General features: G+C 42.6%; 1 protein-coding gene across 4 annotated transcripts in view; it reads right to left on the reverse strand.

The window, feature by feature from the left end:
- PDZD2 (PDZ domain containing 2) overlaps positions 1-13,188 on the reverse strand; it is a 331,805-nt gene that overhangs the window by 115,192 nt on the left and 203,425 nt on the right. Inside the window, exon 1 of one of the 4 annotated variants that reach the window (XM_074329029.1) lies at positions 10,733-10,910. The exons of the other annotated variants lie outside the window; for them this stretch is intronic. The gene's annotated coding sequence lies outside the window, so the exon portion shown is untranslated. Of the gene's footprint in view, positions 1-10,732; positions 10,911-13,188 lie in introns of those variants that run through there. 4 annotated transcript variants of the gene reach the window in all.

Raw genomic sequence — 13,188 nt, forward strand, 5'->3', positions numbered from 1 at the left:
CATCTGTGTCATGTCCTTAAATCACATTTCTTTCATTAAAATTAATTTCTTATATTTTGTTTCAAATGTCATTGCATTTATACTTTATTCAAGTCCATAAATTTTCTCTAAGCAACTCTATAGAGACATAGTTGGTACTTCATATCATTAAGGTTAATTACCATCGACTGAGTTCCCTCATTCTTAAGCAATGCCATTTCTTGGGGGAGAAAAAATAAAGCTTTATTCATTCTAGGGCTCTCTCTCTGTTGGAACAGTTGCATAAACTTTTTAATTGATATTGAAATCTGTCTGGTTCTTAATCCAGTCGGGAACACAAGGTCAAAAACCCTGCCATTCTCAAAATGACAAATCTTGAAGCATTTTCACCACCCAGAGGAGGAGGAGAGGCATCAAAGGCAGTCCTTGCCTTTGAGCAGACAGAGAAACATCCTGTGACTTACATGTACCAACTCGCTCACCCAAACGATTCCTGGCTCTGGAGCACAGCTGGAAAATGGCCATTAAGGGCAGAGGGTGTGAAATGATTCACTAATGGGCCATTAGGGCTACTTTAATCAGGAAATCAAAAGTGATTTATTTCTATGGGACTCCTGATTCTTCCTCCCCACCCCCATCCACAAAGTAAGCCTCTCAATAGGTTATAATAAAGTATTTCTTCTATCTGTAGTGATTCTATTTGGAACCACTCAGCAGAAGTGTTAAGTCTTTGGGGCTAATATAATAATACTGGTGATGAGGAGACCGCTTTAAGATTACAGAATGCTTTGTACTTTACCCCTAAAGCCCTTCGTATACTTCGTTTTATTTGATTTTCACAAAAACTTTGTAAGGGAGGTAGTAGCACAGACAGAATTATCCTCACTAGACAGATAAAGAAGTTGAGGCATTGAAGGATGAAGTGGTCTAATGAAAACATGGGGCCCTCTGCACATTCTGGGAGCCTGAGTCTGTCAGGTGTGGAAGCATCAGGATGGATGATGCCACTCACATTTTAGTGCTAGAACAGGGGACAATGTTTGGGTTGAATTTGGTCCACATTCCACATATACACTGTACAGACATTTGATTATTGTTACTCCAATGTGACGCCACCCCAGAAACAAGGGCCCCTGAGGCTTAGAACAGTGGGTGAAGTCAAGGAGTATGTATTGAGTGTGGTCTCCATGCACTAACCCAGATGACACCCCCCGATGCCAGTTCAGCCACGAAGCCTCAGTTTTCTCATCCATAAAACGGGGGTTCTGGGTCTGAGATAACAGGTCTACAGGGGTGGTTTTCAGATGTGGCTGATTATAAGAATAATCTGGGAAAGCTTCAATTTGAAGAAGATGACACATTCATTACATACAAGCTTTAAGCGTAAATAAAAGTATAAATAAGAAATAAGAGAAATCTCCAATCACCACACCCATTGGTGACACGACAGCAGTGACAGAAAAACATTCTCAAACAGGTGGTCACCATCAGAGGAATTGCATTACTCTGTGGAATGTTTTACGACTCTAGACCCTTACCCAGAACTGGGGGTGGGGACCCTGTAATCTGTATTTTATTAAATGCCTCTTGAGATGCAGCCAGATTCATGGGAAGGCTTTTGGGAACCAGGAGCATCAATGATTAATAGGGAGCCTTTTTGTGGAGATTAGTACAAAACAGCATGTTTTGCAGCGAGAACTCTCCCAGGCATGAGGTGTCATCTGTGTTTCCTTAAGGCTGCCATCCCCACTCTTGGGGCTACGGGGAATTGGCTCCAAGAGTAGAAATAGTAATAAGCAGTTAAAAGAAAAAAAAAAAAAGTAAGAAAGACAGTAGAGATAGTAAGAGTCACCCTGTAATGGCTGTGTACCTGCAAAAGTCCCCCTGCCTCATCCACACACATGAAGCTTCTCAGAGACGATGCACAAATGGGTGGTGGGCAGGCAAGCAGACCCAGGAAACATCTGGCTTCAGCCCAGGGTAACAGATGTGGTTTCAGGCAGGAAGGGCCTGGAAATATGGAAGCTGAAGCAGAACACCTGGTGGATCACCATGGTGGAGGAGAGAATGAGGGAAAAGAAAACGGGGTGGGGGCAGGAGTGGTCTTACGGGAATCTAGTTGAGACAAGTCCAGAGTCTCAGGGAATTGCGGTGTGATCACTCATCCCTAGGCTTGAGAGAGAACACTAAGTCTAGGTCCCTGGAACATGCTTAAGACTTATTCCATACTACATCCTCATACTCAAGTACCCCTCTCCTGGGGAAGCAGGGTTAAGATGGCGGAAACAAGCAAACAACAAACAAAGATAGCAGTAACATATTTAGTCATTGGAAGGATCCTTCCTTCCCTAGGAATGAATAAACTGGGTTTTGGATGCCAGTCTCCTGGGAGTTTGATTAGCATGTAAGTCCCCAGGCAGCTGATAACCTCTGGTATTTGGACAGAAGTGGATTTCCGGACCTCTGTGGCCACCCTGTGAAGCTACCATCTGGCTGTATACCTAAGCGGTCTGACCAAGGTCAGTAGCACGCACACCTTTAAGAGACAGCAGGTCAGGACCGGGGTCTCTGGAGTTATTAAAGAAAGCTGTTTGGGCCATGACTTTTCCCCCTCATATTCTCTGCCAAAGGACCTTTCTCTAATTTGCAAATGGATATGAAAATCTTACAAAGACATACAACTTGCATCATCTAATTACACACTTAATAAATCACCCTTAGGGAAAGAAGGAAGCCATACAGTGCTCCTCAGAGCAGAGCATATGGTCACAAGGCACGTACAGGGATCAGACGGGAAATCCAACGGGCTGCAGGCAGGCAGCTGTGGTGTACAGTGCACCTGGTCCACACGGGCCCCGGGAGCTCAGGGCACAGCCCCTCACACGGCTGCAGCTGCAGCAGCTTCCTGGGCAAGGCATTCCCATGACAGAGCCACCTGGGAGACACACATCTGCTACCACGCCCCTTACCTTGAGCTCCCCCCACGTTCACTTCCCAGCCTGGCAGTTGCTCTGGGCTCCAAAAGACTGAGCATAGGACACTGTGAAGCAGAGGAAGTCTGCTTGTCTTTTGAGAGTCTCCAACTTTCCCTCTAACGGGACATCTTTTCCCACAACCAAATGCTACAATAGTAAAGCTATTACCTATAACTAAGATTGATTACAATTATTGGAAGTGAGTTTGGAAAACACAGACCTTTACTTGGATTACTGTAGGCTACAGTCTGGCTACTCTGACTTTGTTAGAAATACAGAAATCTCAAGCCCCACCCCAGACCTCCTCATAAGAATCTGCATTTTATCAAGATCCTCAGGTGAGTCACAGGTTACAACACATCCTATGGTCCTGGGTTAATATTTTTCTCCTGGTAAATGAAGATCTAAATAAATATAAAATGCATAGCCTTTAAGACAGGTTTTCTTTCTTTTCATTCATTCTTTTTTAATTTTTAACTATTTTTGTACCATGGACCTCTCTACTGTCTGGTAAAGTCTCAAATAATATTTTTCAATGCATAAAATACCTAGGATTACAGAGAAACCCAATGATGCTGAAATATAAATATTTTTAAATTTGTGGTATCATAACCCATGTGCTTCTTTATAACACATTAAGCAAGAAAATAGAGCAACAAGTTTATTAACTGATGTATTTTCAAAGTAGTAATGAGTGTAGATGATGTTGGAAGTTGTCTGCTACAAACAATACGCATCTTTTTACTGGTGACAAAGACACGGGAACTGCTAATATTGTGCTTTGTTTCCATTATTGAAGGAAATATTAAATTTGAGCTATAGTTTAGTGATAATAAACATTTAATTTTCTTTTCTTCCAGGTTCACAGCCTCACCCTGAAATCTGTTAACAGAATCTAGGCTCAGACGAAGAGATATTTAGGATCTTTTGCAAAAGGAATATAGATGTTGGTCCCCTATCTGTCTGTCTGTCTGATCTTAGTTTGGGCATAAAAAACTGCTCAAATCATTTCCTTCTCTGACAGCTACTGCTGTCAGAAAGGCATTTGCCTTTTTGGTGTCCACGTGAGTTCCTACCACAAAGCTAAGCACTTTGATGTTTAATAAGTACTGATCAAATCCTGTAGGTTGGGGTCTAAACATTTCTGAGACAGACATGCCAGAACACATTCTGAATCCCATTACAGAGAGTAACTAAAATAATCCCATTTCGTAGGAAGCTGCCTTCTCCATCTGCATAGGTACTTCTCCAGACAAATGTGGATTTAATATAAATTACTGACACTGATTTCTGAAACATTTCCCCTGCTCTGCCAGAGAGCCTGAGGCAGGCTCTCTGTCTCTTGGATCATGGGCACCTTTTCAGGGTGATTTTCTTGCCAAGAATAAGCAACACTTCCCACAGCCATGTCAACTGTGGTTCGCAAAATAAGATCCATTTTCAGAAAAAGCCCAAATCGATTTGTCCCCAAATTTCAAAATTGTATACCTAAGGCATCCACACTGCTCTCTGCAGGCTATTTTCTCCTCACACTAGCCAAAATGCCATGAAAGTAAAATGGAACTGAACATATCAGCCTTGGGGAGTTCATCTGACACTTGGTCTGAACTCTCACAGAAAAGTTGCTACTACACAATGAGGCATTTCTCTAACAAAAACAAATCATGTGAACATGTTTGGGCCACATGTTTACAAAAGACAAGAAAGACCTACAAATTTGAGACACAGTCTTACATAAAGATTTTTGCTTAAAACTAGCCATGTCTCCAAATCCATGTGAGTGCCATGAATTAATTTCAGCTTCAACCATTTTCCCTAACACACACACACACACACACACACACACACACACACGCACACGCACACGCACGTGCACACACACGCACGCACATGCACACACCAATCACTCACACTTAGCTTTTTCCTACCTAGGTTTGCTCATCTGAAAAAGATTTCCATACCTTGCAATTTGAACATCGTATGATGAGTTAGTTGCATTATCTCTAGTTCTCTACCTACCCTGGTTCAGGGATTGGTAATTTAAGACATGATCATAAGAAAGAAAATAGGCTGGAAGTAGAGGAAACCTCACAGATTTGAGGGTCAATCTACAGACAACAAAAGTGTATCATAGAAAATCATATCAGAGTCAAATTGATTTTAAAAATCAGCACTGTATTATTCACTATCATTGAGTCTAGCAAGGTGACTGATTGTATGTAAGGTTTGATAGCTCAGCTTTAAGGCTGCTTTGGTTTTAAAGTAACCCAGACGCTAGAGATGAAGAAACCACAGTAAGAAGACTATAACTGATAGCAGATTCTCTCCCCATTCTGAAATCCCAGTGGGAACAAATGTAATTAATTAAGCCACCAGAACACTAGAGGGATGACTAATGTTGCTCCTAGTGAGAGCTGGAAATAACTGACTCCACTCACATAAGATGAGGTGTTACATTTTTAGTATCCGTAAGAAATTCATTAAGAATGTCTAATTAGTTATAGACATAAGAATGTCTAATGCCTCAGCATTATGAAAACAGCAGGATTTCCACCACACAAAGTTTGGTCAGGCCACTGAGACCCCAATAAAATCTTCATGCACCACCAAGATGTCTCCAGGTACATTACTCAGCTCCAGCGTTCCATTCTCTTAACATTCCTTGACTCACTTGAGAGAGAAACTGAAGTCAAGCAAGTTCTAGCCTGTAAAAAAGATTGTGCAAAGGACTTAGCTTTACAAATCCAAACTGCATCCTTCATTTCTGCCACCTCCTTCCCTGCAGCGCTTAGAGGTAATTTTCCGTTTCTCTTCCAGGTCTTTATTACTCCCATGCCAAAACTGTCTTGCATCTGCTACAGTACAATACCTGTGATGTTTTCCAAAGCCAGCAGTGTATTGCCAGCAGTCAACCCTCTACCCATGCAGCCGTCTGGGAACTTAAGTCAAAGAGTTGCAAAGTGAAGTTGAAGGGAGGTTCCTTGGAAGCTGGACCCTTCCTCTTGCTGATGGAGCCAGCAAGCCGGAGAAAATAAAAACACTTTTGCCAAAGGGGCAGAAACAGCAGCAAATGGCAAAATTAAAGGGCTGCTGTCCCATGAAGAGCTCCAGGATGAATCCTGAGACGCACGCCACTCAAGTGAAGGTCAAGTATTGTGCCTTTGAATTTCTTCCCACTCCCCCCTGGCTTCAGCACTTCCCTTTGTGCTCTGATTTGGGTGGGATTTCTAAATTGTTCACCGCAGGACCACTTTTGTTTTGGAGGGAGAGAGAGGAGAGCTTATAAGAATGTTTAGGTTTTTGTTAAAAGGGCAAAGCTTGGGGAAATATAATGTATAGACAGAAGCCACTTACCTGCTCTTTAAGGGAGTAATCTGCAGCTGTTGTTTTGCTCCAGTCTGAGGAGTCTCACTGAAAAAGAGGACTTTTAACTGAATTGATTCTCTAGGGCTACTTTGGCCTTTCCTCCAACTTGCCCTATTCTGCCAATTCCCAACTTGGTTTCCATCTTCTAATTCAGGAAGAAAAATAGTGTCAAAATTAGAAAGGCAAAAAAAAAAAAGAAAAAAAAAAAAAAAAAGGTCCAAAGCTGTCTGACTTTAAGCCAACCTGATAGCCTTCAAACTTCAAAATTTCCAACAACACAAACTATGGGGTGATCCTTCTCTTTTACCAAAGGAGACACTTTTGGTCCCTCCAAGTGCTGAGTTCCTTTGGTGCATGTGAAACATAGTTGGATTGCTTCTTCAGGAACAGATGATAAAAAGGGAAGCAGATCTAAAGTCCCAGGTCAATTGTTGACACAGTCTGACTCACTATGCAGGGAACTTGTATCTAAGCCAAGACCCTGTGCTCATATCATGCCCTACTGAGGTTATCTGTGGAGTCATAGAATGGCTGCATACCCATGCACACCTGGATTTAACAAACCAAGGCAGCCTGGGGCAGATGTGTCTGCAGGGACAGGAAAGCCATCAGATCTCCTGGTGGGGTACACTCAGCCACTCAGCCTTCTCCTTTGCTGAACAGAGCAAGGTGCATGTCAGCGGAGGAGGAATCTGCCATCTTGTTCCCCGACCACCGAGGAGAAGATAGAGATCCTCCAGTGTGAGAGGGATTTTGTGCTACACCCTGGACCCCACGGCAGGAAATGTATAGAAATCATGTTCGGAAGCGGGAGAGCTCATTGCCTACAGATGTTCTTAAGAGGGACACACTTGTACGGGAACACAAAGCCATGCAAAGGGATCCTCTGCCAGCGACCGCAATGTGACATTATTGACCTTCTTTCATGGGCATGGTTGCAAGTTTTGTCTTTGTATCTCAGAATCATAACTTCTTTTTGCTCAGCTGCTTCTCTCCTCTAGGTTTACACACTTTTGCACACATATGTATACCTCTAGCTCAGTTTTTTATCCCATTTGCAATCCGGAAAAAGCTAATAAAAGCTAATAAAAGGTCAGATCCCAGCCCTGTTCAGATAGTGAAAGGGAGAGTGCAAATGCTCCAACTTTGAGCAGGACACTTAGCCCTCCCGACATTCTATAAATACGTTGGTTAATGAAGGGCTGTTCATGGCTTGTACTCCATTTTAGCTCATCATCAGAAGACTCTGCCTGCCCTGATTGTTCTGTCTCTTCATGAGCCAACCTGACTGCATGCCTCAGAAGTCAAAAGGTGCTTCTTGCTACCCTGGGATACCAGGTAGTTCTAGAGCTCTGAGATGTACACCGTTGACTCATGTAGAGGAAGAGGTTACTCACCTTCTGATCATGGCCTTCTGGGAACCCAAAGCTGACCCTTCACCCCAGAGCCTCCTCCACTGAGTCTGGCCTCACAGCACCACACTCTCTTGGGCAAACTTGATAAATTCCCACACATGCTGTGATTCCTAACTGCCCCTCGTGTGGGGAGTCTAGGCCTCAGTCTGTTTGGCTTCCAGTTGAGTTTCAGCAGTTCCACAAATCAAGTTTTTGACAAGGTTTGAAATTCCAGTGCATACAGGAATAACAGGTTGTTTAATCTCTAAATTCAGAGCCAACCCGCTTTCTAAATACAGACAAAGGTGCTGCCTGGCTCGTGTGGTAGATTAAAGGACCCACCCTTGCCAGCTATGAAAACCCAACTTGTCAAGTATACTGCCACCATCTTGTTTTCCAGGCTCAAACTCCCATGGGGCACCACACTGTACATATTTTTATCCTTCCTCACTTGTTTTCACCCGTCAAATTAGGTCCCACCCCCATTCTTCTCTATTGACAGTATCTAATTTCTAAATACATGAGGATAGATGGCTGAAATGTCCTGGAGGAAAAAAAAATTATACCATCCATTTTATTTTTGTTCTTAAACTACAATCTTTTTGTGAAAACATTCCTGATTTTCTGCAATGGACAATAAGCAACGTACAGAAGCCAGCTCTTTATCCAGGCCTGCAGTTTTAACACAAGAGCAAGGCCACAATTTCCCCCTTGCCTTATTAGAAATGACATTAACAATGAAATACTGTGCTGGGTTCAGGAGAATTATATGTTCAGGGATAAGGCTGGCAGGCCTACAGTAAGCTTTCTTCGAGAGCAATAAAGAAACACTGTTCTAAATATGAGAAAACACGATATTCATTTAACTCTCTCTTAGTTTGTATTTTTTTCAAAGTGGCAACACCAACTTAGACTGTAGAAGTATGACCAGCATTCCGTCCTCAGAAGAGAAAGAAGGAAGTGAATCGTTTTCGTGTAAGTTAGCGGAGTTTTAGTCTCCATCAGGTTCTTTCGGCACGGATACAGTCAACACATGTTGGTCCTCAAGGTATCTTTATCAGCAGCTTCACCAATGAGGGGAGACGGTGAAAATCCTAACTGTAGACACATAATTCATTTCCCACTGTTTGGACCCTGCAGAAAACCTTCAACTTCCTTGCTCATGAATCTACCCTTTTGGAGGCAATAATGCCACTTAACGTAGACTGTGAAACTGAAATCAGTTTCCAGAACAAACAGCCCACTCAACTGTTGAGGTCTTAAGTAGCTGCATCAACCCATTGATCATACTGCTCATAAATGATGTTAAGCAGGGGTCAGCAGACTTTTTCTTTAAAGGGTCCAAGAGTAAATATTTTAGGCTTTGCAGGATTTGCCCTGTATTCTTCTTTGTTTTTTTTTTATTTTTTTTATTTTAACATGTAAAATACATTCTTAGCTCCCGAGACATACAAAAACAGGCTGGGGCATCCTGGACTTGATCCACAGGTCACCATTTGCTGACCTCTGACTGCTTCCAGAATGGTCCTGGGAAAGGAGCCTGTCCCCCAGTTCAGCTTAATTCACTGCAAACAGCACCTAGCATGGACAGGTGTCAAAGGCGGGAAACAAAAGGGACCCACCCAGTAGGTGGACAGTGGGCAAAAAAGAACAAGAGTTGGGTGTAGTGATAAAAAGATCTTCTTGAAGACCACAGGAGGTGCTGTCCCCTCCCTATACATACACTGGGTCTAGCTGTGGAAGCCTGAGAAGTCATAGAGAGAAAGAGACTAGCGATAAGGTACAGGTTTGCCTTGATTAAGCATAAGCGTCTCCCAGCCCTCCAGGCCTAAATTGCAAAGCCACAAGATTTGGCCACCATAGCACGAGGACAACAGCCAGCCAATAAGCAGTAAGCACAGCAGCTCCCACATCTGCCGTCTCAGATGCACCCTGTGGCTAATATGGCATTCTCAAAAACTCAAGTCCAAGAGCACCAGTATTTGGGCTGGCCTATTCGACTGAAATAAAGTTCTCTACCTAATTCTGACGCTCCTGTCACTCTGACCGCACATGCCATTTCCGACCTACCCCATGTCAGTTCAACACAACACTCTGACCACTTCCTTAAGGGAGAAATCCATGCCAAATTATCCAGGCGCCTATCAGAAGCAAGGCCTGGAAATGGTTCAGAAATCCAGGCTTGAGATGGCCTTTATTCTGTTCTGCTTCTCTTATCACAAGCTCCGACAATTCTCAGAGACTCAGCTAACAACCACAGGAACCACAGATCAGTCTTCAAATTATCCTCATGTGTGGCTACAACCCATGGCCCTTCCTGTCTATTTTCTACTTCTGAGTATGAGATGTCGTTGTGAGCGTTTCCAAACCTAGGCCCCTCATTCCCTCCCCACCATGAAAAATATTCAGAATCCACACTTTACTTTCACTCTACTTTCCAATTCCCTGACTTAGAAGCTGAGCGGAGGCAGACGGCCTTAATGGAGAAAACATTAGTGCATTCAGGCTTCACTCTGGATCCCAGTCAATTCTGGATATTTCACAGCTGTTATACATCCACCTCCTTTTATACAAAAGCCAGCAAAATTTAGCAAGCACCTTGTTGGCTCCGAAATATGAAAATATAGCAACGGTCAAGCCTGAAAATCAGTTTCTGGTTGACTGTCTTCAAAGTATTCGTTCTAAAACAATGTCTGCAGTTCATTTATCATCTTATAATTTTTAAGTCAGTTTTAATTTAAATACTGCATGATTTGGGATGATTTTTTTCTTTAAAGCAACCCCAGAATATAATTGTCATTCGGTCAACGAACCACATATAATTGTTTTTCGGTAACCGAAAGACTCTTGCTTGGGCAGATACCACCAGCACAATCCAGGCTAAGTCTGTTTCTTATGTCAACATTATCTACTCATGTCTCATACACTTTAAAAAACCCCAAAAAACCTGTGGAAGACAAATCAGTTGTATTCAGAGAGAAAATAAGATTGTCTTCACGCTCAGGTCTCCCCTCCTACCTGCTTTAGGAGCTGATCAGGTGAGCTTTCTCCTCTGTGTGCCACGGCCGCTTGACTAGGACAGACTGCAAAGTTGGTTGTGGTTCGTTCCCCTATCCATTCAGTTCTTTCAAGTCCTGGGATATTAACTATCAACAAAAATGTGAGCCACGCCAGAGTGTGCTCCGAATTCCTGCCAGCTCCCTACGCTCCTTAGCTCAGGAGCCGGTTCTCTTGCGCTCTTTCCCCTCCTCCTGGCTTCACCTCCTGAGCGCCAGGGCCCCACCCACAGCACTCAGATCATTTTTCATTTATGAGTGCATCCAGCTAAACTGTGTTTGTAAGAGAAGGAGCCAACCCTTGCCCTGTGAGTGCATTGAAACCATGCTGCGAAAAACAGCTTTAATTTTCTGGGAGTATGGGTTGCGGGTGGGATTCAAATCCTGGCAGAAGTCATTCGTGGGACAGACTCCTGCAGCTCTCTGCAGAACACCTACCTCTTCCATCAGCAAGGGATGCACACCTTGGTGATGGAGTCACAGTAGCTTCATTATACAGACACCCTTTCCCCACACAGTTCCCTGAGATGTACTGAAGATTCCAGGCATGGGAAAACAAAAACATACCAAAATGTGCATTTCATGTACACTAGAAATGTGAAGCTACGATGACGGGTCAAAAAACTTTCCACCTGGTGACCTAACACTTCACTAAAATTTCGTACTAAAGGGCCAGGTTTATTATTACATTCAAATGGGAATAAAAATTGGGGCTGTAAATAATTTTATAAAGAAGCCCATTCATTGGTCATGATGATTTCAACCAAATCTATACGAGTAACTTTTCTAATCCAACAACATTCCTATCTTCCCTCCCAGACCACTACTAGCAAAAACAGAAATTATCAGCCAGTCCCTCGGAATACTTACTCCTGCTAGAAATGTCAGCAACTGAAAATATGATTTGATTTTACTCCCTAAGATTTTATCAGGAAATAGAATTTAAAAAAATACGCTCCCAAACAGAAAAAAAAAAAAAAAATATATATATATATATATATATCGTGACTTCTACTATGTGTAAAATTCATCTTATTTTGCAGCTGGAATAAAAGGGGTCTTTCTTGATCCATCACCCAGAGACACAAACCCCAAGGCCTTCACAGTACATATGAAAATTTATACAAATGATTTAAATGGGAATGAAGTTTTGTTATTAAAATACTGACAGTCCTTGAACAAAAGAGGAGCAAATGTTCTCTGCTCATTTGCAGTCCTTCTCAGGTCATGCTTCCAGAAAACCTGGAAGGGTTGTTAGGTTTTAGGATAATGTTTGTCTTTTCAAATCTGTTCATTTCTTTCAGAGTTTTATTCAATATGGATTTTCTCCCTATGAACACCATATTGTCATAAGCTGGTCCCAAACACCATGGGAAGTTCTACAATCTTCAAAATTGTTTCCTAATTTTTCATTCATAAAAAAAAACCTGATGACTTAGTAGCATCTGGATTTAAAGAAAGTCTTTTTTCTTTTTAATTAGATGGTTAAAATGTCTCCTAAAAGGAAAATGTTATGCATTTCCATACATGCTCCAACCGGCTTCTGGTCATCCGAACACCCTAACTCCACATCCTTGGGGGAGAAAAACCTAAGGTTTTACTTTACAATTGCCCATTGGCCAGATTAACAGATGAGAAGTAGAAAAGCAAGGCACAAAGTAACTGATATATACATGACTGTATATGCACTGGTGGGGCAGAGAAAGAACTGATAGGAAGAAGCCTAATTTCCAACTCCAAGCCAGAAACACCAGACCAGTCCAAATTTTCACGTGCTGTCCTAGGGCCTGAAAGTGGATCATGAGGGTGACCTCCCAGGCCTTCCCTTTCCAGTTTAGGAGAACAGATTTGCTCGGAGTTTAAGCTAACAAGAAGGAAATCTGTTATTTACATTGTTTTAAAGAAGTTGGGGTAGAAGAGGGAGAGGGGTTAACATTTTCTTGGCCCATGTCCTAACTAGTCTTGATCAGAGAAAATTTGCCTACACAATATTCTCTCCAATATTAATTTGTGACATCTGCCAAAAATCTATGGGGAAACCAGTTATTCTACCTCTCGTCCCATTCTCTCAACAAAGGGCGGGTAATATATATCCTATAATTTTGCTTTAAGGGCAATTGCTGTTACATTTACTCACAAAACTAGCCGTGCACCACGTACCAGCGCACAGCAAGTATGTAAGCCATTAGAAATATCTCACCATACAAGGTTTCGGGGCAGGTGAGGTTTTGGTCAAACTGCACATGGTAGGAGTCTGGAGCTCTGCTTTCTTTTCACCCACCTTGGTTTCTGGGCTGAGGACACCACTGTGCCCTCCCCCTCTGTGAGCTGGGAGGGATCCTTAGTTCTACTTCTCATTGTGTGAATGTGGAAACAGGCCCAGAGAGAGATGAGGCAAATTGCCAAGGTCACAGCACA

This window comes from Rhinolophus sinicus, linkage group LG03 (assembly GCF_036562045.2).
Source record: "Rhinolophus sinicus isolate RSC01 linkage group LG03, ASM3656204v1, whole genome shotgun sequence".
NCBI classification, from domain to species: domain Eukaryota; kingdom Metazoa; phylum Chordata; class Mammalia; order Chiroptera; family Rhinolophidae; genus Rhinolophus; species Rhinolophus sinicus.